This window comes from Somniosus microcephalus, chromosome 11 (genome assembly GCF_052327205.1).
Source record: "Somniosus microcephalus isolate GS21.2 chromosome 11, FLI_Smic_1.0, whole genome shotgun sequence".
Lineage (NCBI taxonomy): Eukaryota > Metazoa > Chordata > Chondrichthyes > Squaliformes > Somniosidae > Somniosus > Somniosus microcephalus.
The window spans coordinates 205,220,897-205,244,546 of NC_140997.1; the positions used below are offsets into that span (position 1 = coordinate 205,220,897).

The following is a 23,650-nucleotide window of genomic DNA, read 5'->3' on the forward strand; positions in this document are numbered from 1 at the left end:
TTTTGACCATCATTTTTTTTGCTCTAGGAGTAGACCTGTATGTCAGGCCCAAGTAACATAAGTAAGAGGAGGGGAGGGATCGAGTGAAAATAATATAAACCTGAAGATAAAAGAAATAGGAGATAAGAGTAAAGGTCAAACTGAGGTAAAGAATAAGGGTAACATAAACGGTCAGGTAACAGATACAGTTATAGAACATAAGTATAAAATGACTGTTAAAAATAAAGTATGGGGAACACTTAATAAAAAACAAATTAAATTGCCTATACAGCAATGTACACAGCATCCCAAACAAAATGGTTAACTGGAAGCAATAGTTCGTAGTATGGAGTCAGATGTAGTAGGGATAACTGAAACATGGCTAACTAAAGAACAGGACTGGCAGTTAAATATTGCAGGATATAACGTATTTAAAAAAGGATAGGGAAGGAAGATGGTGGGGGTGGGGTGGGGAAGGTTAGCTGTACTAATTAGAGATATAATGGCAATAGAAAAAAAGTATATAACTAACATTAAGATAGTAACAGAATTCTTATGGATTGAGACAAAGGATAAGAAGGGATTGATTCCATTAATAGTGGTAATCTACAGACCACCTAATAGTGGACGGGAAGTGGAGGAAGAAATATGTAGGCAAATCTATGAAATGAGTAAAAGAGATAGAATAATAATCATGGGAGATTTCAACTATCCCCAAATAAACTTGCAAAAAGAGTTGTGAAAGGGAAACATTTAATTTTTATTAATGGCGATTTTACAGTGTGTTCAGGACTCCTTTCTTACCCTGTACATAAGAAGCCCAACATGAGAGAAATCACCACTGGATCTCGTAATGGGAAATGAACCAGAACAGATAAGAGAAGGAAGCATAGAAGAACATCTAGGCAACAACGATCATAACATAATAAAGTTTAAAATAATGATTGAGAAAGAAATAAGTAAGACAAAGACCAAAGTAATAGATTGGAAAAAAGTTAATTTTGAGGGGATGAGAAGGGAAGGTAAACTGAGAACATAAATTGACAGGTAAAGAGATAGAAAAGCAGTAGGAAATATTTAAATCGGTGATCAATAGAGTTCAGGAGAAATATATTCCACTAAGAAACAAGAACAAACTAGCCAATAATGAAACACCATAGATGAATAAAGAGATAAGGGTAAAAATGAAACCAAAGAAAAAGGCGTACACTAAATGCATAGACAATAAAGGAGAGGATGACAAAAGGGAATATGAAGAAGTTAGGAAAGAAGTAAAAAAAAACGATTAGGAAAGCAAAGGGGAACTACAAAATTAAATTATCGAGGAATATAAAAAGAATTAGTAAAGTATTCTACAGACACATAAATAACAAAATAAAGATCAGGACAGGGATACAGCCACTAAGGAATACACAAGATAATCTCACAGGTAATGACAGCAAAATGGTAGAAATATTAAATAATTACTTTGCTTCAGTTTTTTCCAGGGAGACCAATATGGTGGGAATGACATTAGAAGAGATCAAAAAATATATAAAGATATTTAAGATAGAAAGGCAGGGATAATTGATAAACTAATCAAACTTAGAGAGGATAAAACCCCTGGTCCCAATGGATTGCATCCGCACATATTAGAAGAAGTTAAGGAAGAGATAGCAGAGGCACTCTTACATATATATATAAATATATATAAATTCATTAGAAAAGGGAATAGTGCCAGAAGACTGGCAGACAGCTAATGTTATTCCTATATTTAAAAGGGGAGATAGGACAAGTCCAGGGAATGACAGACCAATTAGCTTAACGTCAGTTGTAGGAAAGATAATGGAATCTTTACTCAAAGATGTCATATTAAAACATCTAGAAACAGAAAATATAATAAAAAGCAGTCAGCACTGATTTCAAAAGGGAAGGTCATGCTTGACCAACCTTATTGAATTCTTTGAAGAAGTAACAGAAAGAGTAGACAAGGGTAATGCTGTAGATGTAATATATTTGGATTTTCAAAAGGCCTTCGATAAGATACCACATAGTAGACTCATGATTAAGGTCAGAGTATGTGAAGTCAGAGGGCAGGTAGCAGACTGGATAGCAAGCTGGCTATCAAACAGAGAATAGGGGTTAAGGGTAGCTACTCAGACTGGCAAAAGGTGAGAAGTGGTGTTCCACAGGGATCAGTGCTGGGACCACTGTTCACAATTTACAATAATGATTTGGACTCAGGAATCAGTAGTACAATCTCTCAATTTGTGGACAGCACCAAATTGGGAGGTGTAGTTAATACAAAGGAAGAATGGGACAAAACAATGCTCAATAAGCTTACAGAATGGCTGTGTAATTGGCAAAGTAATCCCAATAAAGAAAAGTGTGAGGTGGTGCATTTTGGTAGAAAGAATGAGGAGGCCACATACTGCTTGGATAACAAGAGTCTGAATGGGATAGAGGAGCAAAGAGATCTAGGTGTACAGATACACAAATCAGTAAAATTAGCAACACAGGTTAATAAGGCCTTAAGAAAAGCAAATGAAGCCCAGGGGTTCATTTCTAGAGGGATAGAATTGAAAAGCAGAGAACTTATGCTAAACTTGTATTGAACCACACTTGACGTACAAACTGGCATCACAGATTGGCCGCCCGTTATAGAAACCGCCCATATTTGATTAAATTATTTTCTTCTTGAATGCATCTCAGATTACATCACAGAAGGGACAACCCAAATTAAAATCAATCAAAAGCATGCAAAGGCCTCTTATTACCATATTGAAGGAGGCCAACAGCAAGGAGGCTGTCGCCAGGGACGGCCCACAGCGCCTGAACAAATATGGCGCCGGATGGGTTTCTGATACTATTCGGGTGCGGGTTGTTGGCCCCCTAAATTGGACCTCTGTGCCCCCGTTTTATGGGCTGGAAAATGGCCGCATTGAGGTCCAATTTCAACCCCAATTTATTGAACAACTGAGTGCTGGTGATATCACGGTGGGTAGAATGGCTCAATGACTTATTGAGTCCAGCATTAGGATACAACTGAATTGAAACAAACACACACACACCTGATGTATCTACAGATATTCATAAATCTCGCGTGCTCCAACAGAAGAAGTAAATCCACTGGGGCAGGAACCTGATCATGGCATCAGGACTCAATATTCAAAAAAAACAACAAAAAGACAGAATAAAAGGAGTTCTGATTCTCTCTGCACTGCTTAAATTCCCTCTTAACCTTTGAATACAACCCACATACAACTGTATTCCCTATCTGCAGTAACGTGGGGCCCTGTTTAAGGTCAAATCACATTACTCATTCAGAGCACTAGGTACTTTCTGGTGATTAATTTTTGCTCCAAACACAAAGCAGATACTTCACACTTTATTTCAACAATAGGTCGCATCTGCTGGTAAAGTCATTTAAATCAAAACAGATGATGCACTTTCCATCCCATCGCAGCAGTGGGGATAATGAGATGATAAAAATGAAACTGTGGCTTCCTGTGAATAAAAATCTTTCTCCAGTAACGGAGAAGTAATGACTCTTTATCAAGAATTTACAAAAAAGGCATAAACGGCATGTTACTGAGGATTGACTGACTCGAGCTGCTTTAACAGCCCCCTATTCATCCACTTATTTTTGAGGTTCATTGTTCAGTTGATCCAGTGTTAATTTTAGAATGACGATAGCTGTAATTTTATTCATCCTGATTTGCTGATTAATGATAACTCCAAAGTAAATAAAGAGAATAAACTTCAGAATTACTGTATGCCAGTAGTTAAAAAGAATTAAAAGTGATTTTTCTCCCCCCAAGTTTTAGTTACCTTGGAAAAAGCGTCAGAATTATATGAATTTCTATAATGACATGTTTCACTGGAGCTTCCGCTTTCAATGTATCCATTTCCTATTGATTTTCCTCCTAATAACTAAGTTATCCCCAAACGCACAACAGGCCAGTGCTCCTCAGCAGTCAGGTGGTACACAGGCTTATCCAATGAAAGTCAGAGAAAACAATTGTCCCATGGGTATGTCATGCAGGGGTCATTGAAAATGGGTTTTGGCAACAGTCGATCACCAAACAGTTCTGCAAACCATGCGTGTGTACTTTACATAATTATAGCCCTCCAGCAAAACTACTCTGAACATAATCAGCTGTAATAACCATATGCGGTCACCATTAATGCTAAACAGCAACCTCGGCATTAAAGTGTATCAGCCGGCCATTGTCAGGACCATCATGAATTATAATCAAGCTTTTGCAGGCTTTGTGGAAATGAGAACAGCTTATTTTATTCAATACAGATGCAGTGAAAATCACTTTATGGCACATACTGGGTAACAGATGAACGGTGTCCTCCAATTGCCAGATGTTTGATTTGTGGAAACTCAGCGTGAGCACAACTCACTAATCATTATCTGCTCAAGGAACTGAAGCAGACACAGTCAGATAGCATCCTGTATCCAAAGTCCAGCCACTAAAGCAGTACACGGATTTCAGTGACAACAGATGCGATATTTAAGACAATGTCAAGACTCCAGCCAAGAGAATAACTGCATATTACACAAAAACTAACAGTTAGCTGCGACAGCAGATAACAAAGAAGTGCTAATCTTACACAGTGCTGTTTACTGACTACATATTAACCATTTTTTTGGGACTAAATATTAGTCCTGGCAGTAGACAGAGGCTGTAACATGAAAACAAAATATGAAAATCTTTTTCAATGTATGTAACGCACACCAGCTCTGGGATTCACTGCCCTTTATCACATTTATTTTCAGTAGCACACTTGAGTGCGTTATAACTTTAAACAACCCTGGAAGCAGTCACTGGAATACTTGTCATGGCAACTGACGTTGAAACAAGTTATGAATTCAGAAGATGCAGTGGTAACATAGTTTGCTGAGTGTTGACACTAGCTTTGATGTTAATGCTTTGATTTGATACACCAAGGATGCTATTCTTTTTGCAACACACAAAAACCTTGTGTTACAATTAGACTGCAACTCTTTTGACCACCGTTAAATAGAGTAGTATAATTATTTTACTGACTCCAACAATGGTTCTTTACATTAATGCTTGAGCATTGTCATGTTTTGCAGATTTTGTATCTCTTGTTGCTCTACTGTGGTGTTGTACACAGTTAAGTCAGAGAATATGCAAGGGAAAGGGTCTGGATAGAGGCTTACCATGTGTGAAAACATATATCAATGATTTAGACTTTAATGTAGGGGGCATGATTTCAGAAATTTGCAGATGATACAAAAATTTGCCATGTGGTTGATAGTGAGGAAGAAAGCTGTAGACTGTAGGAAGATATCGATGGGCTGGTCAGATGGGCAAAAAAGTGGCAAATGGAATTCAATCCGGAGAAGCGTGAGGTAATGCATTTGGGGAGGGCTAACAAGGCAAGAGAATACACAATAAATGGTAGGATACTGAGAAATTTAGAGTAACAGAGGGACCTTAGAGTGCATGTCCATAGATCCCTGAAGGTAGCAGGACAGGTAGATAAGATGGTTAAGAAGGCATACTGGATACTTTCCTCTATTAGTCAAGGCATAGAATATAAGAGCAGGGAGATTATGCTAGAACTGTATAAAACACTATACAGTGTTAGGCCACAGCTAGAGTACTGCATACAGTTCTGGTCACCACATTACAGGAAAGATATGATTGCGTTAGAGAGGGTACAGAGGAGATTTACGAGGATGTTGCCGGGAGTAGAGAATTTTAGCTCTAAGGAAAGATTGGATAGGCTGGGGTTGTTTTCTTTGGAACAGAGGAGGCTGAGGGGAGACTCAAGTGAGGCATATAAAATTATGAGGGCCTGGATAGAGTGGATAGGAAGCACCCATTTCCCTTAGCAGAGAGGTCAATAACCAGAGGACATAGATTTAAAGTAACTGGGAGAAGAATTAGAGGGAAGTTGAGGAGAATTTTTTTCACCCAGAGGGCGGTGGGGGTCAGGAATGCACTGCCTGAAAGGCTGGTAGAGGCAGAAACCCTTATCACATTTAAAAAGTACTTGGATATGCACTTGAAGTGCCGTAATCTACAAGGCTACAGACCAAGAGCTGGAAAGTGGGATTAGGCTGGATAGCTCTTTTTTGACTGGCGCAGACACGATGGGCCGAATGGCCTCCTTCTGTGCTGTAAATTTCTATGATTCTAACAATATGATCACCTGTCTCTGCTGTCACCGTGCTACTGGTTTTCTCTGTCTCTGCTGTCACCGTGCTACTGGTTTTCTCTGTCTCTCTTCTGTGTTTGCCTCTCTTTCTCTTATACTTCTCTCCCCTTTATTGTTCATTTTTCTTTTCAGGTGGGTGGTATGGCATGGCTTGGTGGGAAGAAGTGTCACACATGGCTGCAGGCTAAATTTGGGGTAGGATTTCAGGGGAAGAGTGGCCCTCAGTGGCCCCCTTCTCATCCACTCAGCCAATCATTAATGCTTCCCCTGCCCCTATGCTCCCATCCCTTCAGCTTCCCATTATCCCCTCCCCTTTCCATGACCCCCTTGCCTCTATAACTACCCCTACCTCAGCATTGTACTAGCTGCTCAACCCCTGTATCCTCCACTCCCCTTTGCTCTGCTGTCACTCCCCTCAACCTTAACCCTCCATCCACTTCTCCAGCTCCCACTCTTACCCAAGGGCAGATGGTAAGAGGTTGTAAGTCCCCTCACCCAACCTGTTTCCATCTCTGCTCCCCTTTTCTCTCCTTCCATCCTTTACTAGCTGTTTACCTGCAAAGAAGCTCTGTTTTCTTCCAAAATTCAACTTAAAAAAATTAGAATGAGGAGAAAGACTGTATTCTCGCTCACTCTCTCTTTTACATGAGGTCATTTTAATTTAAACCACCAACAGGAAATGAGTGGGTTCAGTTTTTCTGCTCTGTTTTACACCCCGCCTGATTTTACTCTCCAATGGAAAGTAAAATGGGGTGAGGGGTGAAATTTTAAGCCGAATGGGTTAAATGTAAATTACCCCCGTAGTGTTAGCAGTTGTGAACTCTGTCTCATCGATACCTTTCATGTCAGCAAAACACAGGTAGATAATTAATTGGCCTCAAAACTCAACTTAAAAAAAAAATGAACTAACATTAACAAGTTTTCTCTCTCTCCTCTCACCTGCCCCTGGTCTCTTTCTCTTTCTCGCTCCTCCCTCTTTATGGCCAGTTTCTTTCTCTCTTACTCGTCCACCGCCTCAGCTTCATGCACTCTCTGAAGTTTATAGAATACAAAACAAAAGCTACAACGGGTGTGTAATCAGAACAGTCATTGTTTTCTCACACAGACTGATTTTAAAAAAGTGTGGAGACAGGTAATATCCACAAGTATTACACTTCCACTACTACAATAAATAACTAGGTAATTCTGGCCCAAATTAGAATTGTTTGTGGTTGTCTTAAAGGCTCTCCTGATGGTTTAATGGACAAATGGATGAATGTGGTTCAAATCCATACAGACCAAGAAGGTCCCGAGTGCTGGTGGCAACGGTGCGACCCCCCTACTGCTGGCTTCAACGTCACTAAGCTAGGAAAAGGGGGAAATCAGGCAGGGTTCCTGCTACTGGTCGCATTCAATGTGATTTGTCGAATGTGGCACCTCATGGTTAAACAAAACATGACATTCAGTTTCTGGTATTAAAAGCATATTTATCTTCTACAAGTTTACGAGACCCATTGCAATGCAAATTGAGATTTGAAATACAATGCCTCACTAATCTACCCAATGTCCAATAACAGCACCGTGCGAGTCAAGCTTGCCCGAGAAGAAAGGCCTCAGCCCTCAGACCTACCATGCCTCCAACATTTTGTAGAAAAGTTATTTTCTTAGATAATTAAAGAAAAACAATTCGCCCCATCCAATAGACCTCCCCACCTGAAAATATTCAACGTTGGCAGATTTCCAGTCTGCATGTGGTAAAGCATCATAGACCTGTCTGAGGTTGTGTGAGATCATGAATGACGGTTGATGAGTTATGCTGGAAATCTTACCCATGGAAAGATTTTTGTTGCTGTTTTGGAGGATGTAGAAACCAAATGTGCAACAGCACCTGGTAAATAAATGGGAATGTCTGACTCACAATAAGCAGCTGTGGACTGAGGTATGTAACCAGTGCAGCAGCAAAGCTACAACTTTACTATTTATAGCCAAAATGCAAACGACAGGAAAGGCATAATTTTCCTTGTCAAAGAACTTTCCTTATATTAATATTAAGCACAGGAAAGCTCTTTGGGTTTCTATTTTAATACATTCCATGAATGATAAATGTGAGTTTAAAACAGCATTTTGTCACTAGACGCGCTTTACACCAGTCATGTTAACTCTGACTCCAGCTGCTTCGCACAGAAAGAAAAGCTGATCTTTATGAAAGATCGTGATCTGATCTCAAACATTTCATGTACTGATTTTCCATTATGCTGGAATTGCTTGAATACAGAGTGAGTTCATCACAGCCGCACATTACTATCAACATCGACTCAATTAAAGAAAAATCCTGCAGCTTATGTGAAGAGGACATTGCTGCCGAATTGGAACAAAAACTCAAGAATTGTATAAAACACTAGTTAGGCCACAGCTAGAGCACTGCGTACAGTTCTGGTCACCACATTACAGGAAAGATGTGATTGCACTAGAGGGGGTACAGAGGAGATTTACGAGGATGTTGCCAGGACTGGAGAATTTTAGCTGTGAGGAAAGATTGGATAGGCTGGGGTTGTGTTCTTTGGAACCGAGGAGGCTGAGGGGAGACCTTATTGAGGTGTATAAAATTATGAAGGGCCTGGATAGAGTGGATAGTGTAATGTATGTACCTTTAAGGGGAGAACTACTTTTTACAGCTCGTGTATACTGTAGTACCGGCAGTGACCATACCTGTATATAAACCCTGAGTAGTGATCTGTACAGTTAGTTCTAGAGTAACCCTCATTCAGTAAACACCTGTTAAATCGTTCCCTGCAGTCTGTTGTCCAATTATTGAAGGACACAACATTAAGATACACGGATCTAACATTGGCGACGAGCAGATTCGAACCTACCTGCAACTCTGCATCACCTCCCAGGGATTCGCTCCTGGAGAACAGTGGAAGAAGGTCGAGTCCAGAAGCACGGGCGTCGACCACGGGCAACCGCCCAGTCATCCAGCGGAGATTTGAGCATCGCAGGAGAGGCTGTCGAGAGCCAGGCTTGGCTTTCCAGTCATGGTGGTCCAGCGAAACGGGCTGGCAACAGGTACTGCGCAGACCCTTCCCAGACAGCGACGGGCTAGAGCCCGACCGAGCGGCACAGAAAAAGGCCGAGCAGCGTCGACGTGGGAGAGAGAGAGGGCAGAGTGCACAGGGCGCAGCCGGTGTTCAGGAACGAGCGGCGTCATCGGGGGAGAGAGGCGAGAGAGAGCAGAGCGCAGCCGGTGTTCAAGGGCCGAGCAGCGTCAACGGGGGAGAGAGGCGCGCAGGAAAACGCGCAGAGCACAGCCAGTGTTCAAGGGCCGAGCAGCGTCAATGGGGGAGAGAGGCGCGCAGGAAAACACGAAGCACTGCCATTGCCACGAGGACCGCAGAGAGCGGCGTCAGGCGCAGCACACGAAACCCACAGGGTGTCGCTATTTGCCATGAGGACCGCCGAGAGCGGCGTTGGCAGCAGCGCGGGAGGCGCCATTTTAAGCCGCAGCGGAGAAGAAAGGAAAGCGCGGGAGACGCCATTTTAAGCCGCAGCGGGGAAGAAAGGAAAGCGTGGGAGACGCCATTTTAAGCCAGTCTAACCACACCCAAAAATGCCGAAGAGTGGCAGTATCACAGCGTTCGACAATGAAGTCGAAGATTGGATGACATATGTCGAACGCATAGAAGTATACTGCAAGGTGAATGAAGTGCCAGATGACAAGAAAGTGCTGGTATTGTTGAATTCAATGGGTGCCAAAACGTATGGCTTACTACGAAACCTAGTAACCCCAGAGAAGCCAGTAGAAAAGGATTTTGAAAACATAGTGTCAATCCTACAGGACCACTTAAACCCCACACCGCTGCTGATAGCAGAAAGATTTAAGTTTCACAAAAGGAACCAGCATAAAGATGAAAATAATGCTGAGTATTTAACGGAACTGCGCAAGCTATCGAAACACTGCCAGTTTGGAACGGGACTAGCAGATACTTTAAGGGACAAGTTTGTGTGTGGGCTTCAAAGTGAAGGAACCCAGAAACGGCTTCTATCAGAAAAGGATCTTACGCTGGACAAGGCTTTCAGCATTGCAGTATCACATGAAGCAGCAGCACGGGGCGCTGCAGAGATACAACGGAGACCGCAAGAATATGGCACAAATGAAATGTCATACGGAATAGTGAAGTGCTATCGTTGCGGCAGAACAACACACGACCATAATGATTGCTGGTTCAAGGACAAAGTGTGCAGACAGTGTGGAAAAGTAGAACACATAGCAAGAGCCTGCAGGTCGGGAAAGAAAACCAGCAGCAAGAAATCTCCACAGGAGAAGGAGAAGAAGGTACATAAGGTGACGGAGAGTAGTTCAGATGAACAGAAGAGTGATACAGACTCCGGAAGCAAGGAGCTGGGTTGTCTGAAACTACATAATGTGATCAAAACGGAGGATCACCAAACTATCTGGGTCACGCTCAAGATAGCAGGAGTCCAAATGAAAATGGAATTGGACACAGGATCAGCCCTAACAGTCATAAACCGAAGGGACTACAAGCGGCTATTCTCACATATACCCTTGAGAGATACAAAGATTGTCTTGAAGATGTACACGGGGCAAAAATTCTACCCCAAAGGAAAAATAAGGGTGAACGTTATATATAACGGCAAGGAAACACCAAAAATGGACCTATATGTATTGCCAGATGGAGGACCACCACTACTAGGACGTGAATGGATCCGGAAGATACAGCTAGATTGGCATTCCATACAGGCACTGACTGTGGCTGACAAAAAGGATGGCGACGTCACACCTGGGCGACTGTCAAAGATCCTAACTGATGCGAAAGAAGTGTTCCAGCAAGGACTCAGAACACTAAAAGGCATGACAGCGATGATTAAAATTGAAGAAAACGCAAGCCCAAAATTTTTTAAGGCCAGACCGGTACCTTATGCGATCCGCCCAGCCGTCGAAGCAGAGCTGGAGAGTCTGGAACGTTCAGGTGTACTGTCCAAGGTAGACTGGAGCGAGTGGGCTACACCCATCGTCCCTGTGATGAAAAAGTCGTTGAGCAGCACGCCTGGGGAACCAAAGAAGGTTCGCATCTGTGGGAACTTTAAGGTAACAGTGAACCCGGTCCTTCACACCGTACAATATCCACTTCCGCGGATTGAAGATATTTTCGCCTCGCTATCTGGAGGGAAACGCTTCACTAAGATTGATCTGGCCCAGGCGTATCTGCAAATGGAGGTAGAAGAAGCATCAAAAAAATACCTCACAATCAACACCCATAAAGGTCTCTACCAATACAACCGCTAGTATTCGGGGTAGCAGCAGCTCCGGCTATTTGGCAGAGGGCAATGGAACAAGTCCTGCAAGGGATCCCAGGGACCCAGTGTTATTTGGACGACATCCTGGTCACGGGCGAAAATGACAGTGATCACCTTGCCAACCTGGAGCAGGTGCTCACTAGATTGCAGGAATATGGGCTCCGAGCTAACCGCCCCAAATGCGAGTTTTTTAGAAAACAGATCTCGTATTGTGGCCACGTTATCGATAAAGAGGGGTTACATAAGTCCCCAGAGAAGATTGAGGCAGTAGTCAAGGCACCAGCACCAGAAAATGTGTCACAACTGAGGTCGTTCCTCGGGCTGGTAAACTACTACCATAAGTTCTTGCCAAATTTGTCTACAATACTACACCCACTGAACACCCTACTGCAAACTGGAGTGCCATGGAAGTGGAGTGATGAATGTAGACGAGCTTGCCAGAAGAGCAAAACACTAATCACATCGAAAGAGGTATTGGCCCATTACAACCCGGCATTACCAATTCGGTTGGCATGTGATGCGTCACCCTACGGTATTGGAGCGGTGCTGTCACACAAATTCTCGGACGGCTCAGAGAGGCCAATAGCCTTTGTGTCACGATCACTAACCTCAGCCGAGCGTAACTACGCCCAGATTGACAGGGAGACCCTCAGCCTAGTGTGGGGAGTGAAAAAGTTCAATCACTATCTGCACGGGCAGAAGTTCACCTTGCTGACTGACCACCAACCACTTGTCTCCATCTTTAATCCAAAGAAGGGCGTTCCGGTGATGACTGCGCAACAGCTACAAAGATGGTCCCTTTTTCTAGGGGCGCACCAATATGAAATCGAGTATAAGGGCACGAAACAGCATGGAAACGCTGATGGGCTATCACGCCTGCCACTGCCTACTGCGGAGGAAGCACCAGCAGTGGATCCTGTCAAAATATTTCATTCGACTATAATTGAATGCTTGCCAGTAACTAACGCTGGTATAGAGAAGGAGACCCGAAATGACCCGACACTGCCTCAGGTATATGATTTGACGGTGAAGGGATGGCCAGCACATGGCGACTCACTGTTGCCAGCATTCTCATCCAGAAGAGAACAGCTGTCAGTATGCCAGGGGACCTTGATGTGTGGATCCCGAGTGGTAATTCCACCCAAGTTAAGGGAGAGAGTGCTCAATGAGCTTCACGAAGGTCATCTGGGAGGGGTGAAAATGAAAAGCCTTGCTAGGGCTTATGTGTGGTGGCTGGGGATCGATCAGCAAATCGAGGACCTGACAAAGAGCTGCTCAGGATGCCAGAAGTTCCAAAATGCACCACCACATGCCCCTCTACACCCATGGGAGTGGCCCTCATCTCCATGGCAACGGGTGCATATTGATTTTGCTGGTCCATTCATGGACTCAATGTTTTTAATCGCCGTGGATGCGCACTCGAAATGGCTTGAGGTCATCAAAATGTCCTCCACCACCACGGAGAAAACGATTGCAATCCTACAGACCATTTTTGCCAGGAACGGCTTGCCAGAGCAGATTTGCTCTGATAACGGACCACAGTTTGTGTCCGCGGAGTTTCGAAGATTTATGAAAAGGAATGGGGTAAGGCATTACACATCCGCCCTGTATCATCCAGCCACAAATGGATTGGCTGAGAGTTTCGTACAAACCTTTAAGAAGGCAATAAAGGCTATGTACAATGACAACATTCTGCTGCAGCACAAGGTGGACAATTTCCTGTTCGCCTACCGGAATGCGACACATGCAGTCACCAACCAGGCCCCAGCCATGATGTTCTTTAACCGAAGGTTGAGATCTCGCCTGGATTTGCTCAGACCAAACGTACGAAGAGATGTTGAGAGTAAGCAATTCCAGCACATCCATGAGAAGCCAACAAGGAGCTTCAATGTAGGGCAACCAGTCTTGGCCCGCGACTACCGAACAGAAAAATGGCAGCCAGGAACGATATGCACACGACAGGGCCCACTAATGTACACAGTGGACGTTGGGGAGAGCATCGTGAGACGCCATGCTGACCAGATCCTAGAGTCACAGGAACAAGTCAACCCCATGCCTCGCCCATACGTACCTGGTGATGAACCCGACGTACAGGTAGCATCTACCCCAGAAACAGTAGCATCGGAAGCTGATGAACCAACCGACGACAGGGGGCCAGAATCGCCTCCGCACCAAGAGCAAGACACTCGGGAAAGGCGCTATCCAGAAAGGACCAGGAAGCCTCCCCAAAGACTGAATTTATAAATAGACTATTTTCAGCTAATGTTGCATGTTAAAAGTGTTAATTGTAATTAGTTTGATATTTAATTGTTAAATGAGTGTTATGGTACTGTTAATCTAAAAGGGGAGGAATTGTAATGTATGTACCTTTAAGGGGAGAACTACTTTTTACAGCTCCTGTATACTGTCGTACCGGCAGTGACCACACCTGTATATAAACCCTGAGTAGTGATCTGTACAGTTAGTTCTAGAGTAACCCTCATTCAGTAAACACCTGTTAAATCGTTCCCTGCAGTCTGTTGTCTGATTATTGAAGGACACAACATTAAGATACACGGATCTGACAGATAGGAAGAACCTATTCCCCTTAGCAGAGGGGTCAAAAACCAGGGGGCATAGATTTAAAGTAATTGGTAGATGGATTAGAGGGGAGTTGAGGAGAACCTTTTTTGATCCAGAGGGTGGGGGTCTGGAGCTCACTGCCTGAAAGGGTAGTAGAGGCAGAAACCCTTATCGCATTTAAAAAGTACTTTGACATGCACCTGAAGTGCCATAACTGATAGGGCTACGGACCAAGAGCTGGAAAGTGGGTTTAGGCTGGATAGCTCTTTTCCAGCCGGCAGACACAGAGTGTCAAATGGCCTCCTTCTGTGCTGTAAATTTCTATGATGCTATGAATTAAAAAGTGACCTGACTGTGGGAACCAACCAATGGCTTTTTAAGCGAGTGTGGCAGTAGCCATTTTGAGTAAAATAGACTATAGTGGGGGCGAAATTGGGTGCCTTTGCGCCTCCCCCAGGGGCGCTAATGGGGCGCAAATGGCTTTGCAACCAAGCGTGGCTCTGATATTGACTCCCGCCATATTTGGTGGGAGTTTTGCAGCGGCGCTACAACATTGCACCCTGATCTCCTTCGCCTGGAGATTGTGACGTCATCGCCGGTGCATTGCCCCGGTAGTGCCCTGGACCCGAACTTGACTTCTGCCCCCGAAAACACCGACAGCTGCAGGAGGCGTGCATCGGGTGGGTGGCCGCTTCAGGGGTGATGATTAAAGGCGAGGTGGCCGAGGTAAGTAAAAAAAAAACTTAGCTTTCTTGTTGCAGTTTTTTTCGCGGGTTGCTGCCCGCGATTGCGCGGGATCATGGCTGCCTTGGTGGTCCAGGTAGGTAATTTTTCTATTGCAGAGGCTGCAGCGGTGGCCCATCCCTTTAAGGGAGGGAAGGAGCCTCTGAACATGGGCCGTGCAGCGCTGCCGATGTGCAACGCTGCTGAAGTCTCCGCCCTGCCTGCTGCCGATTGTGCTCCAACAAGGAAGTGGAGTGCTTGATTTAGCATTCTACTTCCTTCCTGGAGCGCAAACAGCGAATTTTTCAAAAATTTGAAATCGTTAACACCTGGCGCTAAATTTTCAAACTTTTAAAAATTAATACCCCAAATGGGGTGATAGTGAATTTCTTTGTGAACAGACATATGAAAGCATCCCCAGAGGGTCGTGGAAACCTCTGGATTTCATAGCACCATGCAAATTTATCTTTTTAGTGTTTTATTACACAGAACATCCAATGTCCTTAACAATGCTGCTAAGTAGTTGCCAATTATCTTGTTTTTCAAACCAGCACTGTTCCACGCTTCATAAACATTTTGATTTACAATGAGATTGGGGAGGATATTCTAACAAACGCACACTCAGTGGAAATACAGTTTCAATCTACAAGTAATTCAATAAAGCTCACTGGAGCGACTTTCAACTTCAGCCTGCCTGAAAAATTGACCAGCATTTAGACACCCCTTTGATGCCCAAGGCCCAACTGATTCCGTTTTCCGGAAGGCCTTTAAATGGGCGCCTAGCACTCCTGCCCAGAACAAGCGAGCGGCTGTTTATATGCAAAACGGAGTCTTACGCCAGTTGTAAGCGGGAGGTAGTGCAGTCACATTTAAATGAGGGCCTGGAGTTAATGGCCCAGACTTCAAGCTCAACTCTCCGTGAAAGATTGTCATCCGCCCCACTCTACACTTATCCCAAACATGCCTCAAGTTACAATTGGAGCTTATTTTTCAGCAGTATAAAAATGCCAGCCTAATGTCAAGCAAAATCTTTACGTCTTGACCATATAGCTCAGTCACAAGTGACCGATTCTGCGTCTCTCCCACTGCAAATTCAATTTTTTTTGCTTCCAATTATTGCCATCATCTGTACATGCTTTCTGTCTCTCACTTCAGTATACAGTTTTGTACACCGGCAATGGTAGCACAGTGGTTATGTTACTGGATTAGTAATCCAGAGGCCTGGACTAATAATCCATGAGTTAAAATCCCACCAAGGCTGTGGAATTTAAATTCAATTAATTCAATAAACCTGGAATAAAAATCAGTAATGGTGACCATAAAAGTACTGATTGTTGCAAAAATATATCTGGTTCACCAGTTCCCTTACGGAAGGAAATGTTACCTGCCTTCTGAAATGGCCTAGCAAGCCACTCAGTTGTAACAAACTGCTACAAAAAACAATAATAATGAGAATAAAACCGGACGGACCACGCGGTGTCGACCTAGGCACCAACTTCGGACACGACACACCCAGCCCAGTCGACTCTGCAAAGTCCTCCTCACTAACATCTGGGGGCTTGTGCCAAAATTGGGAGAGCTGTCAACAGCGGGATATAGTCATATTCAAAGAATCATACCTTTCAATGTCCCAGACTCCTCCATCACCATCTGGGTACGTCCTGTCCCACCGGACAGAGGTGGCGGCACAGTGGTATACAATCGGTTGGGAGTGGCCCTGGGAGTCCTCAACATTGACTCTGGACCCCCTGCAGTCACATGGCATCAGGTCAAGCATGGACCAGCTACCGCCCTCCCTCAGCTGATGAATCAGTACTCCTCCATGTTGAACACCACTTGGCAGAAGCACTGAGGGTAGTAAGGGTACAGTATGTACACTGGGTGGGGGACTTCAATGTCCATCACCAAGAGTGGCTCGGTAACACCACTACTGAACGAGCTGGCTGAGTCCTGAAGGACATAACTGCCAGATTGGGCCTGCAGCAGATGGTGAGAGAACCAACATGAGGGAAAAACCTACTTGACCTCGTCCTCACCAATCTACCTGTCGCAGATGCATCTGTCCATGACAATATTGGCAGCAGTGACCACAGCACAGTCTTTGTGGAGACGAAGTCCTGTCTTCACACTGAGGACACCCTCCATGGTGTTGTGTGGCACCACCACCATGCTAAATGGATAGATGCAGAACAGGTCTAGCAGCTCAAAACTGGGCATCCATGAGGCACTCCACCACAAACTGTAACCTCATGGCCTGGCATATCCCTCACTCTACCATTACCACCAAGCCAGGGGACCAACCCTGGTTCAATGAGGTGTGCAGAAGAGCATGCCAGGAGCAGCACCAGGCGTACCTAAAAATGAGGTGCCAACCTGGGGAAGCTGCAATACAAGCTATAGACAGAGCTAGGTATTCCCACAACCAACCGATCAGATCAAAGCTCTGCAGTCCTGCCACATCCAGTCGTGAATGGTGGTGGACCATTAAACAACTAACGGGAGGAGCAGGCTCCACGAAGTCCCCATTCTCAATGGTGGCAGAGCCCAGCACGTGAGTGCAAAAGAGAAGGCGGAAGCGTTTGCAACCATCTTCAGCCAGAAGTGCTGAGTGGATGATCCATTTCGACCTCCTCCTGAGGTCCCCACCATCACAGAAGCCAATCTTCAGCCAATTCGATTCACTCCACGTGATATGAAGAAACGGCTGAGCGCACTGGATACAACCAAGGCTATGAGCCCCGACAACATCCCGGCCATTGTGGTGAAGCCTTGTGCTCCAGAACTAGCTGCGCCTCAGCCAAATTGTTCCAGTACAGCTACAACACTGGCATCTATCCGACAACGTGGAAAACTGCCCAGGTATGTCATGTCCACAAAAAGCAGGACAAAGCCAACCCAGCCAGTTATTGCCCCAACAGTCTACTCTGCCCAGTACAGATTCAGGGGGCGCGGGCCAATTTTGCAGGCAGGACAAAAACGGGGTGCTGTGCACGGCCGTCATCACCGGCGGAACGGGGCGCTACCGGTTACCGCCGCTGCTAAACTCCCACTGAATTTAACGGGAGTCATTAGCGGTGCCGCACCCGGGTGACAAGTTATTTGTGCCCCGTTAGCACCCCCCAGGAGGCGCAAATGCACCAAATTTCTGACCCTAAGTGTGTTAGTGATGACTGGCTAATGTTTCACAAACTGAGCAGAAAAATAAGTATTTACCAAGATGAAAAATTACCAAAAGTGAAAGGATTCGCAAATTTCATGTCTCCCCCCCGAAGATTTACTTTTGGTTTATTAAAGAAACCCTGGTTGGACTGAGTTTAAAATCCAGGGCACAACAAGATGGCTGCGGTCAGCCTCATGGCCACAGCCTGTATGTTTCAGTTTGGACTGACAGCTTGTATTCTGATGACTGTGAGAAGGAACTTTCCAGAACTCGAATGCAGACAGACCTTCTGCATTTATGCATTCGAAGCAAACCCAGTGGCATTCGGGCCTCTGATTAAAAGCCATCAAGGTTGTTTGCACAAACAATCAACAGCAGTCAGGGCCTATTGAATATGTAGTGGGACAAGCTCAGCAGCATTCAGGCCTTCGTTTAGAGAACATCAACACTGTTTACAAACAACCAATGGGACAATCAGACTGGAATGGCCCCATCACGAAACCAGTTGGACAAAGGGGAACATTGATGAGATCAGTAAAACCGATTACCGGCCATCCAGGTCGATGGGCCCAGATCGGTACCTTTTGTATAAGTTTCAATACGTCCAGATTAGACAAAAGAAATGAGCTGATCTGGCAGGAGATAAGGGCTACCGGGAAGGGTATAACTAGTCCCTCGGGAAGCCGTATCTCTCTCTCTCTCTCTCCCTCCTGCCGCGCCTCCGGTGCCCTGCCTTACCATCAACCCAGCAAAAAGGACCGTCGACGAAGAGCCCGTCCAGGGAAGTAGAATACCCGCAGTTACGTTTAAATTACTGGGGTATCTCTGCTTTGGGGCGGTGAAAACCTAAGACATCGGCAGGCAACAGGGCACGGAGCAGGCGTTTCAACATCCTAGACTGGTGAGCATCAATTTTCTGGCCCATCACAAGACAACCTAGATAGGTGTAAAGGGTGGGAGTTAAGAGGAATTGCTAAAGTGTCATTTTAGTCATTTTCCCTCGATGTGTCCATTTCTCCTCCCCTGTTACGTGTAATTGTGCTGCATCCATAGTGATTTTCTCTGTATAGTAATTGTTCTCTATTTTAATAAACATTGGTTTTCTTTGCACCGAACCACTGGTCTTGTTTGTCTATATCGTTACTTGGAAATAAGTCCGGTGCTCAGAACCAAAAAGGGGAAGCGATTCGAACTGCACGGGGCTGGAGCAGCTCAGACACACGACTGACTGACCAGACACAAGCCCCAAACCAAAACCCCCTACAGAAATGGCGAGCCAGGTAGGAGCATCGGTGACAGTATGCGATATGACAGACAGTGGTGGGGAGGGAGAAACCGCAATGGAAGAGAGGTTGTCCACTTATGTGTGCAGAAAGGTCAATATCGCCAAGAAATGGGTGGGCGCTATATTAAAGGCCGAGCGTCCCATAGACGCCGCTGCCCAGTGAACGGCGAGTAAACAGCATAAGAGGGCAATTGAAAAGGCAGTCTGGTTAATGTGTTATAAGAAACAAGTCCTAGTGCTGGACAGTGTTGTAGCAGCACAGGCTGCCAAGCTCAAGAAATTGGCCCTAGAAATGCAGGATAAGGTTTTAGCGGAGGAGAAAGTGCTAGTGACGCTTCAGGCGTTAAGCCAAGAAAGAGCGCAGACGGCAAAGGAACACCAGGCAAAGGTAGAGTGCCTGGAGGCCCGGGCCGTCGAAGTGCAACGGGAACACCAGGCAAAGGTAGAGCGCCTGGAGGCCCGGGCCGGCGAGGTGCAACGGGAACACCAGGCAAAGGTAGAGCGCCTGGAGGCCCGGGCCGGCGAGGTGCAACGGGAACACCAGGCAAAGGTAGAGCGCCTGGAGGCCCGGGCCGGCGAAGTGCAACGGGAACATCAGGCAAGGGTAGAGCGCCTGGAATACCAGACCGCTGATATTAAAGCCAGCGCTAGGCGCAAGATGGAGCACTTGGAATACCAGGTCAGAGAGGCAAGGGGCAATGAGTTAAGGCCGCAGGACACGATTTGCATTTCAGGGACATAGAACAGGCAGCGTGCATTAATGACTGCGATGACGCAGAGCAAGCTAAGATGCTGCTGTTTTCTCTGGGGAGTGATCTCCTCCAGACCCTATCTGATGAATGTAAAAAGGGGCAGAAAGATTATGAGGATTTGAGGAACGAGATATTGGAGGCCATGGGACTCAATGACAGTAGTCCGTTCGCCCGGGCGGAAAAAACGGTACAGCTCCCAGAGGAGTCCCCGCAGGCGTTCGCAGACAGGCTGTGGCCAGTCTACCGGAGCGCATGCCCGGGAATGCCAGCGTGGACATTACTGAACCAAGTCCAATTGACCCACTGGCTCCGTTGTCTAATGACAAACTGCCTGCCCCAAATCCGAGCCCAGGCTGCGGCCTGGTTTGACCCCCGAAACCCCCGGACCACCGAAGAAACGGTGATCCGCCAGCTCACGGTAGCGTTTAGGAATATGAGGGGTATCGAGACGCCCCAACCCAAGGGAAAAGTCCATGAGGTTAAACCTTGGGGCCAGAATAAGAAAGAGTGGCACCAGGAGGGGAACCGTCCCTCCCAGACTAAGTTAAACTGCGGGAAGGATGGCCACTGGCGCAAAGATTGTAAAAATCCATGGAAAGACAATAAAGTAAAGAACTCCACAGCCCCAGCCCAGAAGGCAGAGACGGAAATTGCTCCCGCTGCGATCGAGTCATTTTTAGAGACCATGCGATCTCTTATGACCAGCCAGGGGAGAATAGCAGCCACCACCGGTGTTGTAATCCCATCAGCCCCATACAACCCACAGCAATGACTAGAGCCAGTGCAGCCTGTCGACCTGTGTCCCCCAGAAAGACACGCACAGGAAGAGACCTCCTGTAAAATGGAGGAATACCTGCGGTGCCAGGTTGCGGAGGCTAAGTTAGTTGAGCAGGCTTTAAGGGAGGAGAACGCTAGGTTAACAGCGAGGGCTGGCAGTTTAGAGGGTCAGCTAAGGGTTTTTAAAATGGTTCATGACCAGTGTAAGTTGTTTAAGCTGAAGGCAGGGAAACAGGCAGCTGGGATCCAACCCGAGGTTAGAAATCCTCAGCCCGCAGCGGGTATGCGCATGCAGGCTGCACATGCAGGCGCAGCCGCGTGCGTCAAGGGAGAAGTTCCCCAGCACTTTGTCCAGACCACTCCCCCTCTCCTATGGGATTCCGAGGAGGAGGAGCCCGAACCAGATGGCCCTGCCTCCGAACTGGGTTTTGAACCTGGAGGGGAAGACCCTCAGCCACCGGCAGCTGGTGGCGAGGGATTGCCCGTCCCCAGTTCAGGTTTGGGAGGGGAGGGACCCGAGGGAGAAGGCCCCCAGCCAGCGAGGACTGTGACCCGAGCCAAGGGTCCGCTCGCCAGGGTAGCCCCACCAGTAGCACTCCCGAGGAGGTTTCCTCGGCCACCCCAGCCCAGGAAAGTATGGTCACCGGCTCTTCAGTTCAAAAGGGCGGCCTCCCGAGTCAGGGAGAAGCCGAAAGACAGAGCTCCCCAGCCAGCAGCCATAAGCTGCGAGGGACCAGAAGTGGAGATCAGTCCAGCTTCGCCGCAGGTAGTAGCCTGTAACAGACCTAACAGAGATTAGGCTGGCCACTCGGAGACGGGCGGCAGATGTACATAGCTTTATTTAAGTTTAGTAATGTGTATAAGGTTAAGTTAGGGTGTTTTAATTTAATTCTATGTAAGGAACCGGTAGTCTATAAGCTTTAAGTATGGAACCGTTCCAGAGTGCTGTCTACGTGAGCCGAGGTCATGGGACCCGATCACACTTCACCTGAGCCAGGGAGCCTCCAGGGAACCTGGCCAGATGCTTTTGTGTCTTTTTCAGAATTTCAAAATGTGCGGAGGCATAATCCTGCTCGCCCTGTTCAGGCTGAGCCTCGCGAGAAGGGGCGATGTCGAGGACCATAAAACTTCGGATGCTCGGGGAAGAGAGCACCCCTAGCACATGACGTAAGTGGTCTACGGGAGGTGGATGAAATCACCTCGTATGTCCACGAGGGGAGCTGGCCAGGATGGCTGGGATCCAATTTGACCCAGTATTCTAGTGAGACCGGCTTCACGTATGGGGAGGCCTCCCTCCAGTGCCCGAGGATATGAATCGTCACCCCAAGGATTAGCGTCACCATGGGCAAAAGAATATGTTCAAGCCCTATTAACAGAGATGTTTCGTAAATTCCGTGAATTTGACTTTTCGGAGGTCGATAAGACCGAATTGTCCTTCCGTTCGTTATTTTTAATAAATACGGTTTTGGCCTGATGTTAATTTTATTAAAGATTGTGTGTTGTAATAAAATTTTATGATGTCCCAAGTAGTGCAGGGGTATTGGACCCGCTCCGTGCTTGGATTATTGTAACAGATTATATTTTCTATCAATAGATGCCTGCCGCGCATCGCGGTTTTCTCTAAGTAAGGGGAATGTATGTGTCGGGGAATCATGGATAGATAAATATAGGGGAAGGTTGTTTGTGGGGGGGCAGAAATGTTGCTCACCTTGATTGGACACTTCAAGCAAGTTTCAGTATCCTAGGGAGGACTGAAAGGATTCACAAATTTCATGTCTCCCCCCGAAGATTTACTTTTGGTTTATTAAAGAAACCCTGGTTGGACTGAGTTTAAAATCCAGGGCACAACAAGATGGCTGCGGTCAGCCTCATGGCAAAAGCCTGTAAGTTTCAGTTTGGACTGACAGCTTGTATTCTGATGACTGTGAGAAGGAACTTTCCAGAACTCGAATGCAGACAGACCTTCCGCATTATGCATTAGAAGCAAACCCAGTGGCATTCGGGCCTCTGATTAAAAGCCATCAAGGTTGTTTGCACAAACAATCAACAGCAGACAGGGCCTATTGAATATGTAGTGGGACAAGCTCAGCAGCATTCAGGCCTTCGTTTAGAGAACATCAACACTGTTTACAAACGATCAATGGGACATTCAGACTGGAATGGCCCCATCACGAAACCAGTTGGACAAAGGGGAACACTGATGAGACAAGTAAAACCGATTACCGGCCATCCAGGTCGATGGGCCCAGATCGGTACCTTTTGTATAAGTTTCAATACGTCCAGATTAGACAAAAGAAATGAGCTGATCTGGCGGGAGATAAGGGCTACCGGGAAGGGTATAACTAGTCCCTCAGGAAGCCGTATCTCTCACTCTCTCTCCTGCCTCACCTCTGGTGCCCTGCCTTACCATCAACCCAGCAAAAAGGACCGTCGACGAAGAGCCCGTCCAGGGAAGTAGAATACCCGCAGTTACATTTAAATTACTGGTGTATCTCTGCTTTGGGGCGGTGAAAACCTAAGACATCAGCAGGCAACAGGGCACGGAGCAGGTGTTTCAACATCCTAGACTGGTGAGTATCAATTTTCTGGCCCATCACAAGATAACCTAGATAGATGTAAAGGGTGGGAGTTAAGGGGAATTGCTAAAGTGTCATTTTAGTCATTTTCCCTCGATGTGTCCATTTCTCCTCCCCCGTTAAGTGTAATTGTGCTGCATCCATAGTGATATTCTCTGTATAGTAATTGTTCTCTATTTTAATAAACATTGTTTTTTTTTGCACCGAACCACTGGTCTCATTTGTCTATATCGCTACTTGTATATAAGTCCGGTGCTCAGAAGCAAAAAGGGGAAGCGATTCGAACCGCATGGGGCTGGAGCAGCTCAGACACACGACTGACTGACCAGACACAAACCCCAAACCAAAACCCCCTACAAAA

At 46.0% G+C, this 23,650-nt stretch overlaps 1 protein-coding gene across 1 annotated transcript in view; it reads right to left on the minus strand.

Moving 5' to 3' along the window:
• The window catches only part of syn2b (synapsin IIb), a 666,583-nt gene that overhangs the window by 314,908 nt on the left and 328,025 nt on the right, over window positions 1-23,650 (minus strand). The gene's annotated exons all lie outside the window — the stretch shown is intronic.